Source organism: Arachis stenosperma, chromosome 2 (assembly GCF_014773155.1).
Source record: "Arachis stenosperma cultivar V10309 chromosome 2, arast.V10309.gnm1.PFL2, whole genome shotgun sequence".
NCBI lineage: Eukaryota > Viridiplantae > Streptophyta > Magnoliopsida > Fabales > Fabaceae > Arachis > Arachis stenosperma.
Genome location: NC_080378.1, coordinates 103,117,917 through 103,143,430, shown reverse-complemented (window position 1 = coordinate 103,143,430; position 25,514 = coordinate 103,117,917). Strand labels below are relative to the sequence as shown.

The following is a 25,514-nucleotide window of genomic DNA, read 5'->3' as shown; positions in this document are numbered from 1 at the left end:
CTTATCTGAAGTTCCTACCAATGAATTACATAAGTATCTCTATCTTTATCTTTTATGTTATTTTCGTTCATCACCATATACATTTGAGTCTGCCTGACTAAGATTTGCAAGATGACCATAGCTTGCTTCATACTAACAATCTCCGTGGGATCGACCCTTACTCACGTAAGGTATTACTTGGACGACCCAGTGCACTTGCTGGTTAGTTGTGCGAAGTTGTGTAATGCCATGGAATTGAACCACCAAGTTCTTGGAGTTCATGACCGGGGATTATGAGAGTTGTGAAAAGTATTGTTCACAATTTCGCGCACCAAAGCTCCAGGGAGAAGAAAACACTCCCAAACCCTTACGGTAACTCCGAACGCCGTAACTCCTCCGTCCGAGTTCCAATCGCCGCACCGTTTGTGGCCACGCGTCTACCGCATCGAGCTCTACGTTTCTACCAGAACAATTTCATAGTTATGTCGTTAAATACTCTTAGCCTCCTCTTCACCCAATTTTTGAATTTTGAGTAGGAATGTTGAATTTCTTTAATTTTTGATGTTTTAGGATCTAATTAGCTTGAGGAAAACATTCACTCTTGCTTATGTGAAGCTTGGGTAAGGTGAGGATACAATAATTCTATTTTGATTTCATTGGATTTGAGCTTTGAATATTAAATTGGATATATATGTATTATAAATGTGTATTAGGTTGAAAATAAATAATTGGAGCTTGAAATTGTGAATATTGGAACTTGGAGGAAGCTGAGCTTAGAGTTTGTTGAATTTTGAGGGGCTGCCTTGATTTTGAATAAATTGCTTTAGTCGTTACGTGGAAATCGGCCAAGGTATGGTTTAGGTTTCTTGCATTTAATATATAATGTTCTATGAAAACTTAGGTTAGATGACCATAGGATAAGTTGGATTGCATGTGTATATTTAATACTTAGTATCCTGTTGATGAACATGGTTGGTTTGGTGCTTGTTGATTAACTGGTGATTTGGTGAATTATTGATTTGAGGTATAACTATTGTGGATGTTGTTGTGATAATGAGGTATTTTGTCTAATGAGCCTAGGATTTGTGAACTATGATTCTTAGTTGAATTTTGGTTGTTGGATTTGAATATTGTATGAGTATAATTGTTGATTTGAGGTAGATTTATTGTGGTGATTGTTATGATGATAAGGAGGGGTATGTTGAATTGAAAAGAATGCAGGTTTGGACCCAAAAAAGGTGGCAAAGTCTGAGTTTTAAAGGAGATGCTGCTGAAATTTTATAAAAATTAGATATTTTGTTTAGATGATTATTTAAAAAGATTTAGATTCAAAGATTATATGGTTTGATTTTGAGTTATTAAGAAGATGAGTATGTTTTAAGTTTGATTCATTTAGAAAAGAATGAATTATGTTTTGAATTGGAATTATTGATGAACGGAATGGGAGGTGTGATAATAAAGAATAATGATTGATGTATGATGATGAATGAGATGTGATTGAGGATGATGTGCATTTTGATGAATTATAATTAAATTATTTATATGGCTTATGAATTTGAATGATCTGAGATACGAGATTCCCTGGATAAAGTGTCGTGGCTTGTCACCACGTGTACCAGGTTAGAAACTCGATACTCTGTTGACCCTACGACGTAAGGGTGACCGGGCACTATAAATTCCCGGGAATGTAACCCCCATTGAGCAATATTGATTATTTGAGAAAAAACTATGCATAGACTCTTGGGGATGCATGTCGGAGGACAGTTTAAGGTTTTCGGACTTGTTAGGTTGGCTGGATAACTGACAGATAAGCCTCATCAGCCATAGGACAAGCATGCATCATATGCATATTACTTGAATTACTTATTTGTGCTTTAATTGGGTGTGCCTAAGTGTACTTGCCATGTTAAATGTATATTTGTTACCTGCAGTATTTGTAACCTTCTTGTGCTTGCCTTTATCTGTTTATATGTCTGTAAAATGCATGATGGAGTTGGAGATATGGAGGAATGATAGTATGGAATTTACATTTAAGGTTAAGTTAAGTTATGTTTAGATACTTTTAGAAAACCACCTTTTATGCCATATGTTTAATGCTTTAGGCTCTATAATCTGAGTGTCGGTGTTCTAGGATTGCCTCTGGCATTTCCAGGACCTTATATCTTATGTGTGTGGTACCTTTACCATACTGAGAACCTCCGGTTCTCATTCCATACTATGTTGTTGTTTTTCATATGCAGGTCGAGAGGCATCTCACTAAGCGTCTAGATATCTGAGGCGAAGTGGTTACGGGATTATTTTGTTGTGCTATGATGTATATATATGTACTTGGCTTTCTCTTCACATAACTTATTCTTTTTGATCCTCTTAGAGGTTTATGGAGAGGCAGGATTGTGTTTATATACATTTGGATTTTGGATATGTATGTATATATGTGTAAATATTCTTCGGCCAGTCTTGACTTTGCAGGCTGAGTTAGGAGCTTGTTATTTTGTATCTTTGGCACTCTATTCCTACTTTTATTATCTTATGTTTGATAGTTATAGTTTTCTTAGCACGCAAGTTAACTCGTCCCTTGAGCGTTGCGCTTTTATTTTGCGATTTTTATTCCCTCTATTCTTCAAGGCTCCTAGCATATTATAATCTTTCTGCTATTATATGTACACATTTCATTTTAGAGGTCGTAATACCACACCACCTCTATTTTACGGCTTAAGCGTAAAGCTCAGAATGGTAGGGTGTTACATTTGAGCTATAACTCATTGGCTTTAAAAGAACAAATATATTATGTGTACACCAAAATTTAATTGTTATATTTTTATATAAATACATATATTATTTAATTTATTTTTAATATACATTTTATATTTCAATGTATATTATTGTATACGAATAACTAATTTCATGAATGAGTTTTAATTAATATACACAAAACACAATTGTAAAAAAAATTTAACTTACAGGATAAAAATGATCTTTTTTTTCTTCTCTCTGTTCATAAAATATTATTATTTTGCATTCCATTTTACATCATGTTTTATGATATGTATATAATAAAAGTAAGGTTCTGAAAACCGGACTGAACTGACCGATTCGACCAGATTAATCCAAAATCAATTATTTGGTCGGTTCGATTGATTCAAAAACCGTTCTGCAAAAATCGATTAAAAACCACTCAAACAAGCGGTTAATTGGTGAACCGGTCAAATTGGACGGATTTTTAAAGATTCGGTTTTGTAACTTACATAAAAAACTACGTCGTTTTGACGTTAGGAAGAAAAAAAAACCCTAACTAACACCCAGTCCCAGTTCCCTTTCAACCCATTAGCACCCAATCCCAATTCCTTCACTAGGCAAACCCTATCAGAGTAAACACCGCCGCCACTGTCAGCCCCCAGCCACAGTCAGCCCCCAGCCACCGCCACTCTTTTCTTCCTCACCTTCTCTGTGCTCGTCGCGAAGCCCCACCAGCCACCGCTACTCTTCTCCTCCTCACCGTATATGTGCTCGTTGTGAAGTCAGCCTCTGTGATCGTCGGCGGCAGCAATAACAAAGGGTGCCATCGTCGGTCTTGTTCTCGTCGCCGCCCTGGATGTTTCTGTGTGGCTTCTCTCTCTTCAAGCTCACTCTCTCTCCCTCTCCGATCTCACTCTGTCTCACGCGAAACGCAAATGTTTCTGCTCGCTTGTCTTCCTCGCTGTCACTTCCGTTTAACTGCTCGGCCATCACCTCCTTGCAGACGTCTCCGTTACTCGGCTGCCTTGTCCTCTCCAGTGAGCACTCCTCTATTGCTTCTTCAGTCCTAATTTTTTTTATGAAATTAATTATGATTAATCTATACTTTGGAGTTAATTATTCTTGTTAATTTGTATGGTTTTTGATAATTTTTTTAAGTTAATTTTTTAAAATAATTTTGTTGATTGTTGATGGTAATTGTTAATTCTGTGTTCTAAGTTTTTTGAGTTCTGTAATTGTTAATTTTGTATTCTGAAGCTGGATGTATCATTGGATTGTTGCTGATGTAAATAGAAATTGTATAAATTTGTGTTCAATAATGAGTTCTGAATTTTCTGAATTCTGTAATTGTAAATTTTATATTCTGAAGTTGTATGTATCATTGAATTATTGTTGATGTGAATAGAAATTGTGTTAATTTGTGTTTAATAATCAACACATATTGGCTATATGTAATTTGTGTAAGTTTAGATTCAATAATTAGAAATTTGTATAAGTAATGTTTAAAATTAGTTTGTTCTTTTAGTGGTGGAATATAATGTGTTTGTGAATTATATGTCTTTCGATTTTCTATAGTAATAAATTTTAATGTTTGAATTTGTAAATTTTGAATTTTTAATGATAAATTATAGACATTTTAAATTTTAACATTTAAAATTTTGAATTTTGAATTTTATTAATTTTAAAATCATTAAATTTAAATATTTAAAATTTTATAGTGAATTTTCAATAATTTTATTTTATATTTATTTAAATCGATTTAATCACAGTGTGATTTTGGTTGGACAATTAAACTCTATTGAACCAGTTATTTGACCGATTCAATAATCAGTTCGGTTCTCACAACCTTAAATAAAAATAATACTAAGAAATTATTTTTTTAGTTAATATTAATCAAATATTTTAAAATTATTTTATTTATCTTAAATTTTAAATTTTGAATCATAAATTCTTAATTTGATTCTGAATTATAAATGTTAAACTCTAAAATTGAGTAGTGTTAGTCAATTAAAAGTTGATTTTATAAACTTTTTCATATATAATTAATTCATTAAAAATGCAGAAAAGTAAAAACAAATTATTTTATTTAATTAACCCCTTTCTCAAATACATTAGAATTATTATTGCTGTTCTCTAATTAACGTTAATATGGCATGCCCTAATAATCCTTTTTGTTGCCATCGCATAAAATAAATTCACTTCAAGAAAACTCACATGATACATCGATTTTCAAAGTATGTGATAAACATTTCTACTAATTAACATTTTTAAGAAGAGTAATGTTACGGAATTAATACTATAATAACCAATTTCATCCAAATATAATAGGTTTGCAAACAAGTTTAATATGAAATTCACTAAAGATAAATTTTTGTTGGGTTTGAATTTTAAACTTTTTTTTTAATTGAGTTTTGGATAATTTTTTTTAGAATTTTGATTTTTTTTTCTGTAACTAATGTTGACTCTAATAACAATTTTGTGGGTTTTTATTTACGGAAAAGCTCTGCATACAAGCCATTAGGGCTTGTATGCTTTACAAGTTTATTAAACAATAAATTTAAAATACGCGCTCCTCCACGTACGTTGATTACACGCGCTATATAATATCCCGCGTATATCTAACTTCCAAATTTAAAATATTTGTTTCCTTCTTCGTTTTCGTTATTTTGAGATTTGGTTGTTCTTCTTCTCGCGCGTCTTCCCTCATTCTTCTCCATCGATCTTTTCCTCTCCTTTTCTCACTGGTATGTTCTTCGTTTACGTTATCTTTTTCTCTCTCTGCAACTCGAGCTTCGTTTTCTCTTTTGATTTGTTGTTTTCTGAAATCAAAGTTTGAACTCGTTTTGAAGATAATGGATCCTTCAAGCTCAGATTGTGTGATGAATCCAGGCGAAGTGGATTATGAATTTGAATCTAACGAAGTTCCTGAGGTTTGATTTACAGTAATTTGTATAGCATTGTGTAGTTTAAAAATTGCTCAACATTGTTTAATTACCTGGAATTTATAGCAGACGCTCGGGTGTAGATCAACTCTTCTTTGGGTGTATTTTAGCTATAAGTGTGGGTGTATATACACTTTACTGGTTTTTTGTTATTTTTAATTGAGTTGTTGTTGTTCAGGTGTATTATATCAGACATGATTGGGTGTGTTTTTAGTTTTTGACATGGTGTATTCTGCAGCCTGTGTATTGACAGTTTATGGCTTTAAAGGTCATTCTGTAGTTGAGTTGTTTCGGTTCGGGTGTATCATATTAGACATGATTGGGTGTATTTGTATCATATCTATGGGTGTATTCACAGTTCTGACACGGTGTAATGTGCAGCCTCTCTCGGTTGTTGATGACGAGCTTGTTCCGAAGGTTGGAATGACCTTTACCACCCTTGAAGATGCCGGAAAATTTTACAGGAACTATGCCAAGGCTGCAGGTTTCTCTACAAGAGTTCGGTGCACAAATAGGAAGGGAAACGAGATTAAGAATCAACTGATTACATGTAGCAGAGAGGGAAAATGGAAATCTAAAATATCTCCAACCGAGAAGACCAATCCGACAGCCGGTTTAAACTGTCCTACAAGAATTTATATACACACATTGAAGGATGTCGGTTCTTGGATCATTTCAAAGGTTGTGCTGGATCATTCACACCCCTGCTGTCCAAGCAAAGCAGAGATGCTCAAACAGCACAGGGAACTAAGCATGTCCATTCGTCGTATGATAGAGAATAATGACGAGGCCGGTATCAGACCAAGCAAAACCTACCAATCATTTGTTGCGGCTGCCGGGGGTCACCGCGAGTTAAATTTTATCGAAAAGGACGTGAAGAATTACATTACCAGGGAAGTGCGGAATGTTTCCGAACAAGAAGATGCAAAGGAATTCGGGAAATATTTCTTAAGAATGAAAGAGAAGAATCCGAATTTCTTTTTTGAGCTCGAACTCGAGGAGGATCAATCGATTAAGCTGGCTTTTTGGGCCGACGCAAGAAGCAGAGCCGCGTTTGAGTATTTCGGAGACGTCATTTCATTCGACACCACCTACAATACTAACAGGTAACAAACTGTCCCTGTTTATGATGCTAAATTAATTTATTTTTACGAATCTGTAGCAGAGGTGTATATTGGCTGTTTCATTGGGTGTATTCGAAGCATTTGTTAGGGTGTACCTAATGATTTTGCATTCTGGACCATGGTAATTCGTTTCAGGTATAATTTGGTCTGTGGTTCTTTTGTCGGGGTGAATCACCACGGTCAGTCAACACTTCTCGGATGCTCTTTGATGAAGAACGAAGAAATTGAATCATTCAAATGGTTATTTCAATGCTGGCTTCGTTGCATGGGAGGAAACGCTCCGAAAGGGTTTCTCACCGATCAGTGCGCATCAATGAAAAGGGCTTTAGAGGCCTGTATGCCAACAACAGTTCACCGCTGGTGTATTTGGCACATCATGAAGAAGATTCCAAGCAAATTAAACGGGTACAAGGGACATGCCGATATCGAACAACAAATAAGCCATGTTGTTTGGAACTCTCATAGCAAAGACTCATTCGATAGGAATTGGAACGATTTTCTGGTGAATTTTGGTCTTGCGGACAATAAGTGGCTTTCAGGTAATGTATTTTTAAAATCTGCAGCAGAGGTGTAAATTGTACGATCTCTCGGGTGTATTTTACAGTGTGTGTTTGGGTGTATTATGCAGATCTGTACGAAGACCGTCACATATGGGTTCCTATCTATCTGGACCACCACTTTTGGGCAGGGATGAGAAGCACACAAAGGAGCGAGAGCATGCATTCATTTTTTAACAAGTACATCACCCGGAACAGCTCGCTCATTCAGTTCGTTAAACAGTACGATAATTGCCTCGGAAGCAGGGAGCAAGCAGAGAGAGAATCAGATGCTGCAGATTTTCATACGGTCATACCGTGTGCAACCAAATCCTCCATCGAAGCTCAGTTTCAAGATGCGTACACTCACGCAAAGTTTAGGGAAGTCCAAGCCCAATTCAGAGGAAAGGCGAATTGCATCACCAGATTAAAGAATTCCGCTCTAGGCTATTCAGTATACGAAGTCGGAGAACAAGTTTCCAGCTCAATATTCGACAAGTTCGCGGTTACCTACGATTCAGTTGCAACCGAGGTAAAATGCCAATGCTTATTATTTGAGTCGAGAGGGATACTGTGCCGTCATGCACTAAGCGTGTTAAGCTTCGAACAAGTAAGCCAAGTGTCCCCTAGATACATACTGGAACGATGGAGCAAGAAGGTAAAGAGGCAACACACACACATCAAGAGCAGCCACGACGAGCCACTAATGGAGCCAAGAAGCAAGAGGTTCGACCAATTGGTTTTTCGTTCGCAAAATATTTGCGAATTTGCCTCTGAATCGGAGGAGCTGACTGCAATTCTGCACCGTGCGTACGATAATGTCATGGCCGAGATGGAAGCATTAAAAGCCAAAAGGAAGGGGACATCATCTTTATCCCACGAAGACGCCAACTTGGAATCCGTTAACGAGCTTCAAAGCCCGCCAAGGATTCGAACAAGAGGACGTCCAAAAAACAGGCTAGGTTCAAAGCTCGAGAATAAGATTGCAAATGCCACAAAGAAGAAGAAGACGAAAGTTTTAAGCGAGGTAAATGTAATGTTTTTTAAATTTGTGGCGATTGAGTTTATTTTTCTAGTTAATAGTTTAGCTAATGCGGGAGTTTTATATTCAGATAAACCTGTTTGATGCTGCATCAGCGGCGCATTCAAATTGCAGCCAATATCATGGACAAGTTATAAATTATCAGCTCAGGGTACCAGCAGCAGGGGATAACTCTTTGGGTGTATAGTTATAAAGAGTATGGGTGTAAAAGCTCTGTTTCTTTTGGGTGTATTTTTGTTAATTGACAATTTACATATAGACACATATAGATACATATAGAACAAAAGCTGTAAAAATTCACAGGTTATGGGCGTATATTTCAGTTGATGTTTTTCTTCATATTTTAGTACATGTAATTCATTCATTTTGAATACAGCACACACAGTTGGGTGTATATTTTATTCAACCTCGGGTGTATTATTAGACTTGCATTGGGTGTAACAGTTTATAATTTACGTTTATATATGCCTTTATTTTTTCTTCATATTTTACCACCTGTAATACAGCTTTTGAATACATCACAGGCAGTTTACCATCACAGATAGTTTAACTATCAGAAAAAATATACATCGAATAGAAGTTGTTGATAAATGGCAAAAATATTTACATCATTTGTTCAATTTACAAACTACGCAGCAGTTGGATTACCCAGTTTCTATATCAGCAGAATTAATCTGACAAAACGGATTCAATAATACAGAGGATGGCTTCGACAGCCTTATAGCACTACTCTCTCTAATTGCCCGATCTCTCTGTTTATTCATCTCACTGAATAGTATCCGGGAAGCATACTCCACTCTATAGTGGTCCACCTCCTCCTACAATTAAAAAGTATGTTATGTTTAAACAGAAATATTAATTCAGTAAAGTAATACAGAGTTATATAGTTCTAAAGACAGTTACCTGTGTCCAATTATCCCATTCATACTTCCCCTTTTTAATGTTTTCCGGCTCAATTAACTCAAGCCACTTCATAACGTAGATAGCGCAGTCATAGCTAAAAACGAAGAAAATAAATTACAAATCTCATTTAGGAAAGTTTAATGTTCAGACTCACAAATTTATACCTTGTTTTTTGCCCTGATATTTTAACATATGATGCTTTAATTTCCTTTTCCTTCTCGCCTTTCTCCAGAGGTTTCCCGCCGGCATATGTTATCAATCTTGAAAGTACATATCCCTTAAATACCAAAACAAATCAGTAATACACCCGAATGAATGCACAGGATACACCCAACTGAATATGAAATATACACCCAACACAACCTTCGAAATAGACCTATCTATTAAAGTAAAGAAGACAGAGGCAACTTACAGTGAATTTATTAATTTCCTTTCTCTCATTGCTTGGAGCTTTTTTGTGTAGCGGATCAAGTATTTGATATTTCCGCTTTGTTGTATTTATCAGCCATAACCACCAATGTCCCGAGTGACAAACAGGAGCAAAAATCTGAAGGATTGCCACATTTCAACAGTGTGTTATTTTATTTGGCATATAAGTAAATAAATAAGCGTACTAACAAATTTAGCAAACCAAAACTTACATATGGATGCGAACTTAATTTTTTTCTATCTATGAAGTGAATGAAACTCGGGTAGGCTTCCACCCTGAATTCCTTTTCCGTTTTCGGGGATATGAATTCCCCCCTTGGGTGATCCGAAAGTGCCATGCTCTGCAAGAATTGCGATACAAGAAATGAAATACTGAAAATACACAACTTACACCCAATCTAAGCTAAAAAATACACCCAAATCAATGTATAAAATACACCCAAAGTTCGTAGAAGTAACACTTACCACAATATCGGGGGGGGGACAGTATATTTGTTCCTGAAACCTCTTTTCATTTTTCTGGTTTAGGATGAGGCGGATGGCAGATACAATCTAGAAATCAATTTTAAATTAATAAACATTGCAGTTGACTTTGGTGTAAAAACATTAATGTTAGTCTAAAATTACCTGAGATTCTATATCACTTTTTGCCTGGAGGGATGCAAGGTGCGTTCTCCTTGGCCAATCAGAGTGCATATCTCCTCAAACTCGTCAGTATCGCCTTTTGCATCTTCCTTCAGTCTCGTCCCCCAGATGTAGCACTTTTGTTTCATATCATCCGGAATTTGATTTATTCCCCCAGGAGTTTCAAACTTTGCAGAACTTTCTCCCCCAGTCTCACTCTGAATTTGTGGACTTTCGTCTTTTCCCTTTGCCGCACTGCTTGCTAATTTTTAGACCAAACTGTCTAATTGTTCTAGCATAGTTGTAGTTTCTGGAGATTTTTCCCTTTCTGTCTCCTGCGTTGACGCCCCCTCCTGGCTTGAATCTGTCAATCCGAGGCTGAATGATGGCATCCCCGGATCTGTTTTAGGAACATAGGTTGCTGTCCGTGCCATCATCAACAGGGCAGCAGCGTCCTCTGCGTCTGGATGACTGCGTCATTATGTATAAGAATAAGAGTAAGAATAAGAATATACGGATGATAAGCAAAGATTGATTTTAGTCTAATGAACTTACATTTTTGTTGGAGCTGGGGGAAGCTTGGGTGTTGTTTCTTGAAGTTGTTTGGGGGTTTCAGGAGTGCTGCACAGTTACACAAAATTAATCATGGCGTAAAAAAAAACTGATCAGGAAGAATATACACCCAAACTGTTAGCAAATATACACCCAAACCATAAATAAATATACACCCAATACTATTTTCTTACGTTTCTCTAGCCCCTTCAATCTGTAGCATAGGGGTTGGTTCGAAATCTGCGTTAGTGGTTGTTTGTTGGGATGCCGGCACAAAAAACTGGATCGGGACTCTAAACAAGAATAAAAATGAAAGGTTAACAACGTATTTGAAAATAATAAGGTTATAAGGTTGAAATATTCTTGGAAAACTCACATTGCAAGCGCTTCCGACGGTGTTTGTTCCCTAACAACCATCATATTCGAATCAGTCGGAGTCAACCTAAAATACACCCAAAGAAGGTCAAAAAATACACCCGAACAATTCAAAAAGAAGACAGTCTTTATTTTTTGTGAACTTACATACTTGCAGTTTTGCTTTTTTTTGCTGCCTTTTTTTTCTTGAATAAAATAATAAAGGGCTTTTTTTTCTAAAAAAAAATATATACAGAATTAGAAGTAGAAGTTATTAGAAGAACAAAAGTAACGGTTATTTGAAAGAGAAATTACATGCTCTGAGACGGCTGGTTTACACTACTCTGTTCTGTGCGTCCTTGAGAGGAAGGATCATCACTTCCCAAGTTCACAGCCGGTAGTCTAAACAGATTTGATGTTATTCAAACGAAATATACATCCAAATTAGTAAACAAGATACACCCAACTTGATCCACAAAATACACCCAAATTGTTTCACAGAATACATCCAAATCATGATAACAAGATTTTATTAAATAATAAAGCTTCTTACGTTTCAGAGGACACATAGCGACCTTCTGTCGATCGCAGGTCAGCTTGGTTCTCCCTGCGAAACAAGATACAATTATTAGCAAACAAAAGACACCAAAATCTCAAATACACAGCCCAGCAAGACATACCCCTCTGCAGCAGATTTATCAACGTTTTCCCTTAGTCATTCATCGAGTTCGTCACTTGATATTTCATATCTCTCACTACATTCATAAAATAAGACGTTAACACAAAATAATTACGATGATAGACCGTAGTATAGCTTACGAGGTACTGTACCCGTCAAAGTATTGATCTTCTTCAGGAGGTGAATCCTCCACAACAACTTTTTTCTTTTTTTGTTGTGTACTGGGTGGAAAAAAAAACAGTACCAATCAGAAATAAAAAATTAATTTTATCACATAATTTTATCCAAAGAAATGCTTACTTTTTTGGAGTTGTTTTTGTTTCTTTCTTTTTCTTCTCCTTCTCCGCAGGCGATGATTCTTCGCTCCTATAAGTTAATAATAGACACTTCAGTTAATACACGAAATCTTTATAACGAAGCCAAAAGAAAGGAGTATTAATTTCAGGACATTACTCATCACTTGGTTCAGATTCAGATTCTGAATCAGAATCTGACTCGTCTTGCCTCTGCTTTCTTTTTCTTGAGTCCATTCTGGAAGGCAAACAATTGTCATTTAGAACATAATAAAAATACACCCAAATGAATTCACGAGATACACCCAACTAAATATACAATATACACCCAACGCAGCTAATGAAACACACCCTGCTTAATAAGCTACATACACCCAACGTGGACAAATAAAATACACCCAAACCGAAAAAGAAATTACACCCAAGTATGGTACTTACTTTTTCCCCTTTTTGCCGGGGTGTTTTCTTCCCGAATCCTCTGAGTCTTCTTGAGCCTCAGACTCAGAGGTAGAAGTGTCACTGTCAGTAGTTTCTGTCTCCGAAGACGATGTTGGGCTCGCCTTCCTTTTTTTTGTTTTTTTTTATTTCTTGTTTTTTTTCTTTTTTCCTCATTTTTTCTCTTGTCTCTGCCATCTTCACAATCCCCTGAAACATGAGATATTTTAGTTAGCACCATTCGGGTAAATAAAATACACCAAATTATTATGATTACTCACCAAAATTTCCCCTCTTTCTGCATTCATTCTTTCCACCAACTGCTCCTTAGTCCAGTTGGCAATCCATGGCTTTTGTGGTCTTTCAGCCCTGTTCTTGCCTTTATTTTTTGAAAGATGAAAGTAGATTATCATCAGGGCGAAGAGGCAGCCATTGATTGCCTTCTTCTTCTTCTCTTGATAGTCTGTGATGCCCTTGACCATGAAGGTCAAAACATGCCCCCCCAGTTTCTCTCCGATATGCCGTCCATCTTAAAAATTGGGGCCAGGTGCACGGGCGATATTTTGTTTATCGTCGTTGGCAAAAGGAACGCCATCTGTATGTAGAGGATGAATATCCTCTTGAACATCAGGCGTTCCTCTTCGTTGCCAACGCCAATTTCCATCATTTCATCGGTAAGACTTTTGAGGGTCTTACCCTGGAATCTTCTATAAATTATTTTGTCATCATCAGAAAGTTTCTTATAGTCAACTTTCTCAGGAAATAGATCTCCTACAAAAAGGAAGACAACAAAGCATCCAAGTCGGTTCAAATACACCCAAGCATCAGGTTAATATACACCCAAGCAACAACTTAATATACACCTATAATTTTGAGCTAATTACCTGTTGCATTGATGCCAAGCGCATCACCTATTTTTTTTGGGGTTATTTGGAAAGAACCATATCCTGTCTTCAGTCTGTTCTCCCCAAGTTTGAAATTGTTTGCCAGCTCCCTTAAGAGTTGGTGATCCACCCTCAGTGGTGGGATGTGCATCAACCCACCGAATCCAAGATCCCTCACAATCGCCTTCTTCTCCTCAGTCATGTTTCTGAACTTATCATTCAGGAGATGTGTGGCACATTTAAGGTCTTTTGTTTAGTTTCTTGCTGCCATTTTCTCTGAAACTAAAAATACACCCAAAGATATCAGTAATATACACCCATATATATATATGACTCAGATACACCCATTAATAACAATAAGATACACCCATTGATAACAGTAAGATACACCCATATATATGAGTCAGATACACCCAAAGATATCAACAAGATACACCCATTGATAACAGTAAGATACACCCATATATATGAGTCAGATACACCCAAAGATATCAACAAGATACACCCATTAATTACAGTGAGATACACCCATAGATATTATTCAGATACTTCCATATAGATATCAGTCAGATATCACTCAACCATGCTTCAATATCAAGCCACATTACAAGGTTAAGCAGTTTACACCCCCGAATCTACGGAATAAACCCCCAAAAATCAACAAAAATAGCAGGAGAACTTAGAATAACAACGTAGAACGACGTAGAACTTAGAAGAACGACGTAGAACTTAGAACAGTGTAACAAAGAAGCAAGAGTAATAGTAAACCCTAGAAGAACGACGTAGAAGAAAAGTAAAATATACAGTATCTTAATGGACTTACGTTGAGTATTGTTGCTTTGTTTTTTCTTCAGATTCTTCACGGAGAGTTTGATGGTGTTTTGATGCAGTTTTCGAACTACGATTTCTATATTTTGAACTTTGATTTTCGCTCGAAAATGGGAGGGTTTCGTTGTTTTGAAAGCGCCTTGAGAAATGGAAGAAGTGGAAGAAGTGGAAGAAGTGGAAGAGTCTGCCATACGTAACCGTTCGAATGTTGAGCGCGTGATTTTGACGCGCCATCTTATCTCTCTTCATGCGCGTGAGTTCTGTTTGGGCTGGGCCAACTTGTATGCTTGTAGGCTTGTATGTGTAGCAGGCCCGTTTTATTTATTGTTAGCTTTTGTTTTTGTAAAAATGGATTGAATGTTTTAAGTTTAAAATTTTTGTAAATTCATAAAGTGATTGAGTGATTCACTTTGAACTTTAATTTGGACTTTGGATGTTATCATGTATTATTGGAATTTAGAGTTAAATAATATAATTAGTGTACATATATAATAATTATATAATTTTCTAACTACTTAACTCATATAATAATCATAAATTATAGACGTATTTAATTATATATATAATTATATTCTATTTAATGTTCTAACTCTTAATATGAATCCAACTAATAGTTAATTCCAAATATTTTTTCTTTTTTGGGAAGATACGAGACTCGAACCCGCAACCTTCAGTGTAGTGTTTTTGAGAAATCTTCATCTTTTATTATGTTGTCCTACTTTTGGACATCTTTATATTTCATTTTTTAATAATTAATGAAATATAACCTATTATCTTTGGAAAAAAAAATACTTTTTCTTTTTAGAATCACATCACCAATAATCAAACTCTATATACCCTTAAACTTAAATATATTCTCCCATCAGGTTTGAGAGTTTGTGTGTCTTTTTTTGTTTGTTTTGTTTTGGGTACGTATAATAGACATGAACAAACAGCAGCAACTTTCCGAGAAACTTGCTTCCTTTTATGGGAACATCGAACATGACAATTGAATTGAAAAGAGAGATATCATCGTTATATATATCTGCACTTAACTAGAAGCACTCCACTGTAATTTCAGTATCACCGATTATTATTGTACGTAACATTGGATATATCACCTGAAATAGTGGAGCTATGCATGCATGCCGTGCATGGATGTGCGTTTGACATGTGTCCAAACTTCCATTGAATCTGATATGACTGAAAGCTTCAGAAATGGATGTATAAAAGTTCTTCAATTTTCAGCAAGAGTTTTTTATATTTTATTTATTCATTTCTAAGAGTTAAATTAATGATATGGTTAAATTTGAATATTTTTAGAGGAAAATCAAATATAACTATACAAATTCTTTTTATATCTGTAAAAGGTCTTGCTAGCTAGCATATACTTTGATCCGATCCGTTTGATTTTACGAATTTGTTTTTCTTTTCTATACATATTTCTTCCAAAATAGTTAGGTTCTTGTATTTGGTTGGTAAATTATTCCTAAGTACACAAATTTTATTAGGAATTAGCAATCTCATGATTGGTTGATATTATATTCCTCACAGTATTTATGTTGATTTTTAAAACGTCTCTAATACTTTTAAGTGTTAAGTACGATTTTGGTCTCTAGCGTAGAGGTTGAAAATTTATTTCGTCCTTAACTTTTTTTTCGTTACAAAATAGTTTTTAAGGTTTCAGTTTGTTTTAAAATCGTCATTTTTACCAAATTTTTTATTTTTATTACCAAATTACCCCTAACTAAAAAATTATAAAATAAAACAAAATAAAAAAAAAAGAAAGGAACGACCAGGGGAGAAAGAGAATCGGGGGAGAGGGGAGAGAAGAAGAGGGAAGAAAAGTAGCACTGCCGCACCGCCGCCTATGATGGAGAGAATGCAAGGAGAAATCGCCACACACACGAATGAAGAGGGGGAGACAGAGAGCAAGAGAGAAGAAAGAGATCGGAAGGGAAAATAGAGAGCAAGAGAGGAGAAAGGGAGAAGAGAGAGATCGGAAGAGAGACGGAGACCGCGTTCAGCGTCGCCGTCGCCACTCATGCGTCGCTCGCCTTTCTGCTCCTCCTCACTCGATCGTCGATGCTCCTTGTCGTTTCTGCTTTTGTTTCTGTTTCTGTTTTTGCTTCTATTTCTAGTTTTGTTTTTGTTGCTCTAATTTTATTATCCATTATTGTTGTTGGTATTGTTCTTTTAGTTGTTGTTTCATTGTTGTTGTTGTTTCACTGCTTTTGCTTCTACATTCTGCTTCTATTTCTGCATTTGGTTGATTTTAGGAGAAAATGAAAAGGGTATTTTTGTCTGAAGGACAATTTTAAAACAAATTAAAACCTTTGGGACCATTTTATAGCGAAAAAAAGACTAATGACAAAATAAATTTTCGACCTTTACGTTAGTAATCAAAATCGTACTTAACCCTACTTTTAACTCAAAAATAAATAATTTGAAATGCAGAATTTACAAAAAAAAAACACTATTTCACCTATAATTTTTCATCTAGAATTATTAAGAAGTCAACTTTTTTTCAATTAATATTATCTAATTTTTAAATAATTTTATTTATATTAAATTTTAAATCATAAATATTTAAATTCAATATATAAGCTAATAAAAAATTCAATATTCAATGTATAATTTGTTTATCTATTAAATATTCAATATATAATCTAAAATATTTAAATTCAATGATTTATAATCTAATAAAATCTAAAATTTCACAATTTTACATAATAATTTATTTATAATTTATCATTAAAATTTTTTCAAAAAAAAAACTCGTTTAAAATTCTTAAGCAGCATTGTCTTGAGGTTGTTGATCACTGTCTAGTTATTTTATTTTCAAAAATAAAAAAGTCTACTAATTTCTAATCACCAATATGTAACAATTATATTGAATACAAACTTATATCAACAATAATAAAATTAACAAGGTACCACACAATTACATTTACATCAACAATAAAACTCAGAATCTATATTCCATACAATTACATTTACATCAACAATCAACAAAATTAACAAAATACCATCAACAATCAATAAAAATATTTAGAAAAAAAATTACCTAAAAACTGAGAAACCCTTAACTGAAGTAGCAGAAAAGGATTGCTTACTAGTAGAGCGACGACGAGGGAGGAATGGAGGTGACGTCGAGGAGAGACATTTAGTCCTCTTCCTCTCAATTAGGATTGATGTGTTCAATTCTCTTTTTACACTTTCTCTATATTTTCAATTTTAAAGCATTAGCATCTCTTATATTTGAATTGAAATCGGCTTTAACACATTTAACATATTAAAGGACTTTTTCATCGTACAAATTAAAATCTAATTAAAATTTCCTTCCTCCAATACCAAAAAAGTAAAATCTTCTTCCCCAATTCTCATTATAAGTTCTCTAATAAAAGAAAAAAAAATTGACTTTGGCATGTGAACTTTCATTCTCTCAAGATAGAAAATTGTTTCTGAAAAATAAGAAAAGCTATTCACCTAACACCTAAATGCATAGATTTGTTTCTAGGTGTGGTGTAGATTTTTTTCAATTTTAATGATGGAATTAGCTGCAATAAAATTAGGTATTTTTTATTTATTTAATTTAGTATTATTATTTAATTTTTTATGAAAGACAAATTTTTTTATAGATAATTTAGTTATTTATATTAAAAAAAATTATTAAAAAATTTAGTTATAATTTAATTATTGAAAATTTGAAGTCACTTAAAATTTGAAGAATATTATTATAAATTATTTTATAATTTTTAGCTGTTTAATTATGTATTTATTATTTTATTAGTAACAAATTTAAAAAGAATAAATGACAAATAGGTACCTAACTTTTTATTTCGAAAACAAATAAGTCATCCACTAATTAAAAATATAAAAACGTCCTTCACTTTCTAAAATATAAAACATCTAAATTTTTTCGGAACCGATTTGTCCTTATATATTTTGGACAAAAAATTTAAATATCTTCTATTTTAATTTGAAAAATCAGAAATATTTTTATATTTTTAATTAGTCAAAAATTTATACGTTTTTGAATTAAAAAATTAAGAATTTATTTATATATTTTTCTCAAATAAATTATATTTATAAATTTTACTTTATTATTAATATTATTATATAATTTCTATGTTAAAATTTTTCATGGCTCCAAAAATTTTTTTCAAGCTCTGTGTCACTAAATATGTCAATGGTAAAGTTGATCTTCTTGCTCCAACATAATTGTGTCTAGAGTTAATATTCAATTTGGTCCCTGAATTTGCATGCGAGTCTCAATTTAGTCTTGAAAGTTTTAATTATCTCTATTTAGTCCCCAAATTTTATAAACGTGCCTCACATTAGTCCCTAAGATGATTTTTAGTTAAAAAATGTTAATGGAGCGTTGAAATGGACAATTAAATGTCACACTGAAACATGTAAAATGATGTAATTTTGGTTTTGACATTCAAATACCTCAAAAATGATGTCGCATCACTTGTTTTGTTAGGTAAAGTTTTAATAAACACCACTTATAATGTTATTTTTTAGTTATTTGAGTGTCAAAACCAAAACGACATCATTGTACAGAGTCTAGTGTGGCATCCGCCTGTCCATGACAGCGTTCTATTAACGTGTATACGTTGAAAATTGTTTCAAGGACTAACATGAGTCATGTTCGTAAAGTTTAGAGACTAAATAAAGACAATTGAAACTTTAGGGACTAAATTAAGGCTCCTGTACAAATTCAGGGACCAAATTGAGTATTATCTCTTGTTTCCAATATTGGAATGTACCGAATTTGGATACTTAAATAGTCAAATAATTAAGTATATATGTTTGGGTTTTGTTCGCTATTCAGCTATGTAACTAAGTTAAATACTCTATAATGCAAGCAGAGCTCTGGGGTATTATTCATGGCTTACAAGTTGCGACTGCTAATAATATCACGAACATCATTGTGGAGTCAGATTCTATCTCAGCTTTAAACTTCATCAAAAAAGGGTGTCCTGATTCCCATCCTTGTGCTTCTCTGGTTGCTGATATTTGCATGTTAGCGGGTCGTATTTCTAATATTCAATGGTCCCATACTCTTTGCGAAGCAAATTTTGTAGCGGATCATCTTGCCAAAAAAGGACATGAGTTGCCTTTTGGTGTCCACCTCTTTGATGCTGCTCCTCCTGACATCCTTCATATGTTGGCGCATGATTGTTCGGGTATTCTTTTTATAAGGAATTTTAGTTAGTTTTGGGTTCTCGACCTCCTGTTCATAAAAAAAAAACTAAGTTATTTTAATAATTAAATTCAACTAAATTGATATAGTAATTTATTAGTATAATAAAAATTATTTAAAAAATAAGAAATAAACACACAAAAAATAACTTAATTAAATTTAATTATAAAAATAATTTATTTACCTAATATTTCTCTTAAAAAATAAAATTTAGAAGGCATGCAACAGTTTAAAAGACATAAATAGTTATTTTATTAGTGCATTTTGTAACCGATGGAATATGATTTTCTAGGTTTAAATTTAAATTTAAATCTGTACCAAGAATAATGACATCAAAATTCATTTGTTACTAACGATCATTCTATAACAATAAATTTTACCTAAAATTAAAGTTAATAATCTTATATTGATTGTATATTTTTTTCTGTTCTAGAACTTCTTACTATTGAGAAAAATTCCCAATAATTTGGGTTGGAGAAAACCTTATTTGGTATTTAATTTTATTTTAATAAAAAATAAAAAATTTAGATATATTTAAATATATTTAAATATTATCAAATATTAGTGTGTCTAATTTTATTCTTAATATGTATTTTTAAAATAAATTTAAAATAATAATATATATTATTATTTATTAAAATAAAAATATTTTAAATATTTTATATAATTAAAAATATTTAAAATAATTAAAAAATTAATTTATATTTTAATATTAATAAAATATTAAAATATGATGATAATTTATATATATATATATATATATATATATATATATATATATATTTCATTTTAATGTACCTTATAATAAAGAGGAATGTTAAGGATTAGTAAATTTTGTGATTTGTAATTATTAATTAATTATCATTAGTATTTTTAATAGTATGAGATTATATCTAATGATGTAAAATTATTTACTTTTTATTTGCTAATTAAATGCTAACTAAATTTTAATAAAAATATTAGCCTCCTAAATTTTTTCGAGTATAAAAATTTAAAATTTATGTATTTATATATTTCGTATTCGTGTCAATATCTATACTTAGCTTGGAGGTACTAAAGCTGATTCTATTATCATTAATTTGGGGTGCTAAAGCTGATTTTATTATCAGAAATGAGAAAGTCTAAAAGAAAGAGGAGAGAATTTGGTAGAAGTCACATATCATTAGTAAATCAATATAAAAAAATGCAATAAAGAATCACTTACTGTCATCATTAGTATACAGTATTAAAAGTGTTTTTGAGGGACTTGATATTAATTGGAATTGATATTAATTAGGATTGATAAAGACTTAATTCAATTTGCTCTTTTTGTTTATATATAGATAATATTTTTCATTGAGATGCTTGACCTTAAATCTATCTTTCTTATTTGTCATAGTATTATAATAACTATAGAAGGTACGTCCGTAGAATAAAATCTTAAGGTCAAATATTAGAAAAGTATTTTCCAAAAATTTCTACCAAACAATTAACAAAAGAAATCAGACACAGATTTAATTAGAATAAAATGAAATTAATTAGAAAATTCATTTTGTATTTTTTGCCCATAGATTAGGTCACAGAGAAAACTGTCATTTATTAATAGAGTCTGTAAGGGTCTTCCATTGACAATTATGCAACAATGAACAGAACACACCCACCTGTCAGTGTAAAAACTTACAAGCTATAATAATTATCTATTTTGATTGTTTTATGTCACACTACATATTAATCATATACCAGTTCAAATTTAGTTGCTTTCATCTTTAACACAAGGGTCAATGTAGAACAACTTTGTATATGTAGGGTTGGTAATGGACAGGTAGGATTTATATTTTATTTTAATTTTATTTGCGAGTTAAAAATTTTTTTAAAATTTTATTTTATCTTATTTGCAGGTTGAGAATTTCTCAACTCTAACCCTATTCACACTCTAAAATTTTAAACTTTTCTCTATCCGATCCTACTCGCAGAAACAAAAAAAATTTAAATAAATATAAAATTTAACCATTTCAAATTTCATACATATTAATAAAAGAGAAAATAAAAACTAAGTTCAAATTAAAATTAAAAATAATAAAATAATCTTAAAGAAATCCATAAAATTACAAATAATATGATCATCAATTAGTTTACTGATTATTTTAAGTTTTTATAAGAAGATTGTGAGTAGAAGACTTACTTTTTTCATTATATACATAACTTTTACATATATATTATATAATATATTAAAAATACAGGTAGAATAAGATAGAGTATACCCTAAACCAGTATCCTATTCTACCTGCAAACAAATTTGCCTCCTATCCTACTCTTTTTACAGCAAATAAAGTAGACAACCCTATCCAAATGGATTGGTCCGGATTGAATATCCGACCACAGATAGGATATATATTGCCCGGTGTAATTGTATGTATGGATGATATTTTATCAAATCACAAGTTGGATAACAAACTGAACCACAACCACCTAAGAATTTTCCTTGGCATATATATTATCAATGAGGAATTGAAGGATTAGATGAAAGATTCCACTGACCTAAAGGACAGGTGGTGTCTTTCAATGTTTTTCGTGTGCGACTTTGTGTCAAGATTAGTAGTATTAGTTAGTTGTAGGGGTGTTCGCGGTGCGGTTTGGTTCGGTTTTTGAATGAAAAGTCATCCGATCTGATTGTCTAATTAAACTGCGGTTCGATTTGGTTCGGTTTTTTTATTGAAACCATCCGAACCAAACCAAACCAATTAAAATCGGTTTGGTTTGGTTCGATTTGTTCGGTTTTTCAATCAATTAAAAAAAATTCTACCATACTACTTCACAAAGTCATAACATGATATATTTAGAATCATTTATTTTTTGAAGGAAGAAATTACTTTTAGACAAATTACCAAACATAATCATTATACATCAAAATCAATTTTACAAAAGTTAGAATACAAACAAAGCTTACCTCTACAATAGGGCCTATTCTAAAAGTTCCCATGACCTTTTCTTTAAACACCAATGTAAGAAGTGGAATGAGTGCAAAGGAATCTGAATTGACTGAACCACATTGAGCCATTTATTCATAGTATCCAATAAACTTTCTGATGTATTAAAAACTATTGTAGCTATCATTGTTGGAACAATAGCACTAACTTCTAGTAATCAATGACCTTAACCATTTCTTTATATTTAGCTTCAAAAACCCTTCAGTTATGAATTGTCTTGCATATGTTCCTGCAATGGTTTTCCAATTAGAACTTGTAAATACCAGAGTCAATGAACTGAGATTTAGAGTTAAGCACTTACATATTAGTCAGCATATTGGCAACAAAAGGAGACAACGATCCTAAAAGCTCCATACTTGTCAAATTTCTGGAAACAACAGGAAATCATAAGTAATATCACATTTACGGAGTACAGTTGGAACTGGAAGGACAAAGTATTGTGCCATGACAGCTCAACTCTGTGCTTACAAAGTCACCACTCAAATGCGGGGACCCGTAGAAAAATAAAAACCAGCAAAAACACAACAACAATCAGACTCAAATAAATTAAAAACAAGAGCAACAATCAGCAAAAATAAAAAACAGCAAAAACACAACAACAAATAAATTAAAAACCGGCAACAATATCAGCAACCAGCAACAATACCAACAATAAAGTTATTCAACAAAAGTAATTCAACCAGTGATAAGCAACAATACTCTGATTTCAAATATGCTCCAAATTTAATTCTTCAAATCTGCTTCAAATCTAATTTCAATATCTTCCTATCAAGATCCAGAACCAGTTTATCTGATTTCATACTAAATCACTTCAAAAATTTCTTTTTATTTTATATTATTCTTCCAAAAAAAACTAATAATAAACAGAAGCAGTTTATATTATTTTTCCAACCATAACAAGCTACCAACAATACAAACAGAAGCACTTTCAGTAGTTCAAAACAGAAATTAGTCAAATTACATACCTGATTCGGTGGCTCCGACTCCATATCTGACTTGAATCGGTGGCTGGGTGGGAGGTGCTAAGTTGTGGGTGGCCAGAAACGCGGCTGGGTGGTGGCGTGGTGCTGTGCTGGGTGAGTGGGTGGTGCTGTGCTACTGCTGGGTGCGAGGGTGGTGCTGGACTGCTCACTGCTGGCTGGGGTTGGGGCTTCGTTGTGCTCTGTCCGCGAGGAGGTCCTGGGAGCAGTGAGAGGAAGGTTCGGAGGCGCTAGGGGGGAGAGTTCGGCGGCGCTGCAAGGTGGTGAGAGGAACGGTCTCCCCAGCGCTAGGTGGGTTCGCCGCAGGCCTCGAGAGTGCAGAGAGCGAGAGTGTGAGAAGAGAGTGGCTACTGGCTAGGTTTCGTTTGGGGGTGGGTGTTGGGGTAAGGGGGTTAGGTTAGGTCAGGTTCGTTTGGGCCTTTGTGGGGGAGGGGGTGTTGGTTTTTTAGGATTTCTTTACTAAACCGGTTCGGTTAGGGTTTTCCTGATCAGAACCGAAAACTGAACCGAACTGCAAAAAAACTGCAAAACACATTTTTCGATTTTCGGTTTTGTTCGGTTTTCGATTTTTTCGGTTCAGTTAGTCGGTTTAGTTCGGTCCGGATCGGTTTTGAACACCCCTAGTTAGTTGTAGGATACCCTTATCTCAACCTAGCTATAGAGAACATGACATTATACTGTACACAAAACATGTTCAATGCTGATCAATTTATAATTACATGCATACATATGCACTACCATTGAATAGTGCTACATAGACACATGAATAAATAACAGATTAAGTTTGTGAAATCTTGTCAAAGAAAAAGAAAACAAGAAGGCACCTCCATTATTATTTGTTAATAGTGTTTAGTAAAGCAGTGAAAAAGATGACAGTGGTGAACCCTGATGATAATAGTAATACAAAAAATAACACCAATACAAAAAATAAAGCGAAAAGATATCACATAAGTAGAACAGAATTAGTAATACCATGAATTTAATGTGGATTAAAATTTGATTGCAATATTTTCAGCTACAAGTGATTCTTAAATTTTAATCTTAATTTCTACATATACAATATTTGCATTAGAAGATTAGCACATAGATCATATAGGTGCAGATCATCCACCGTAAAATTTCTTCAGGCATTTAAAACTTAAAAGTTGACATTTCAAAGCAAAACAAGTATTTAAATTGGACGGGTCGATAATATGATCAATGGTTCATATAGCAATATTTAGATGCATAATATGAGCTTAGGTGAAAAAATAGTGCATAAGTTTAAAAATATAAGTGCTTCCTTTCACATTAAAATTTTCTGTTACAAATAATTTTGTTTAAAAAATTTGCTATTAGGTCAGATTAATGAATAAAAATATTTTTTTTAAAATAATTTTTAACCAACAGAATAATATTCTATGAATCTAAAGTTATCTTATTATCGTTCTGAACTAGTTCCCAAATTTTATTTTTCTAGTTTTTAGTTTGGAATTTCTGATGAAAGAACTTTATGTTGCTATTCTTTTCTTTCAACCATTTACATCTTGATTTTTTCTTCTAAAAACTTTCTTCTTTTGATAACTCCTCTTCTAATTTTTTTTCTATCTCTAAAACCTCTGACCCACTAAAATAATTTGCTATTTTCAACTGTTCCAACCTAAGATTTAGTTCTTCAATTATCTTCTTAGAGTTGGATTTGTTATACTGCTGCCACTGCACTAGACAATGCCTACAACACTTCAATTTCTGTGCCAAAATATACATAGGTGAGCCATTAACTTTATACTCCAAACTTTCGCTATCAGTGCCTTATATCTTCCATTTCACACAACCGCTCCTGAAATTTAAATCTTCTTTTGGTAGAGTATTTTGGAGGAACCGAATCAAGTAAAAGAGGAGCGTGATCCGAACTATTCTCTGATAATCTTTTTACCACCGCATCTGCATAAGTCTCCTTTCAAGCCATTTCAGCCACAAAACGATCAAGTTTCTTCTTAATTAACACCTTTCCAACCCTCCTATTTGACCATATGAACCGATGTCCTATCATCCAAA

At 33.2% G+C, this 25,514-nt stretch overlaps 1 long non-coding RNA gene across 1 annotated transcript; it reads right to left on the bottom strand.

Annotated features, from left to right (window-relative positions):
• Positions 1 to 22,380: 22,380 nt before the first annotated feature.
• On the bottom strand, positions 22,381 to 23,873 carry LOC130961963 (uncharacterized). Its single transcript, XR_009079671.1, has 3 exons — positions 23,463 to 23,873; positions 22,799 to 22,864; positions 22,381 to 22,726 (listed from the first exon to the last, which is right to left on the bottom strand). It is a non-coding gene; the product is annotated as an uncharacterized LOC130961963 (long non-coding RNA).
• Positions 23,874 to 25,514: the final 1,641 nt, after the last annotated feature.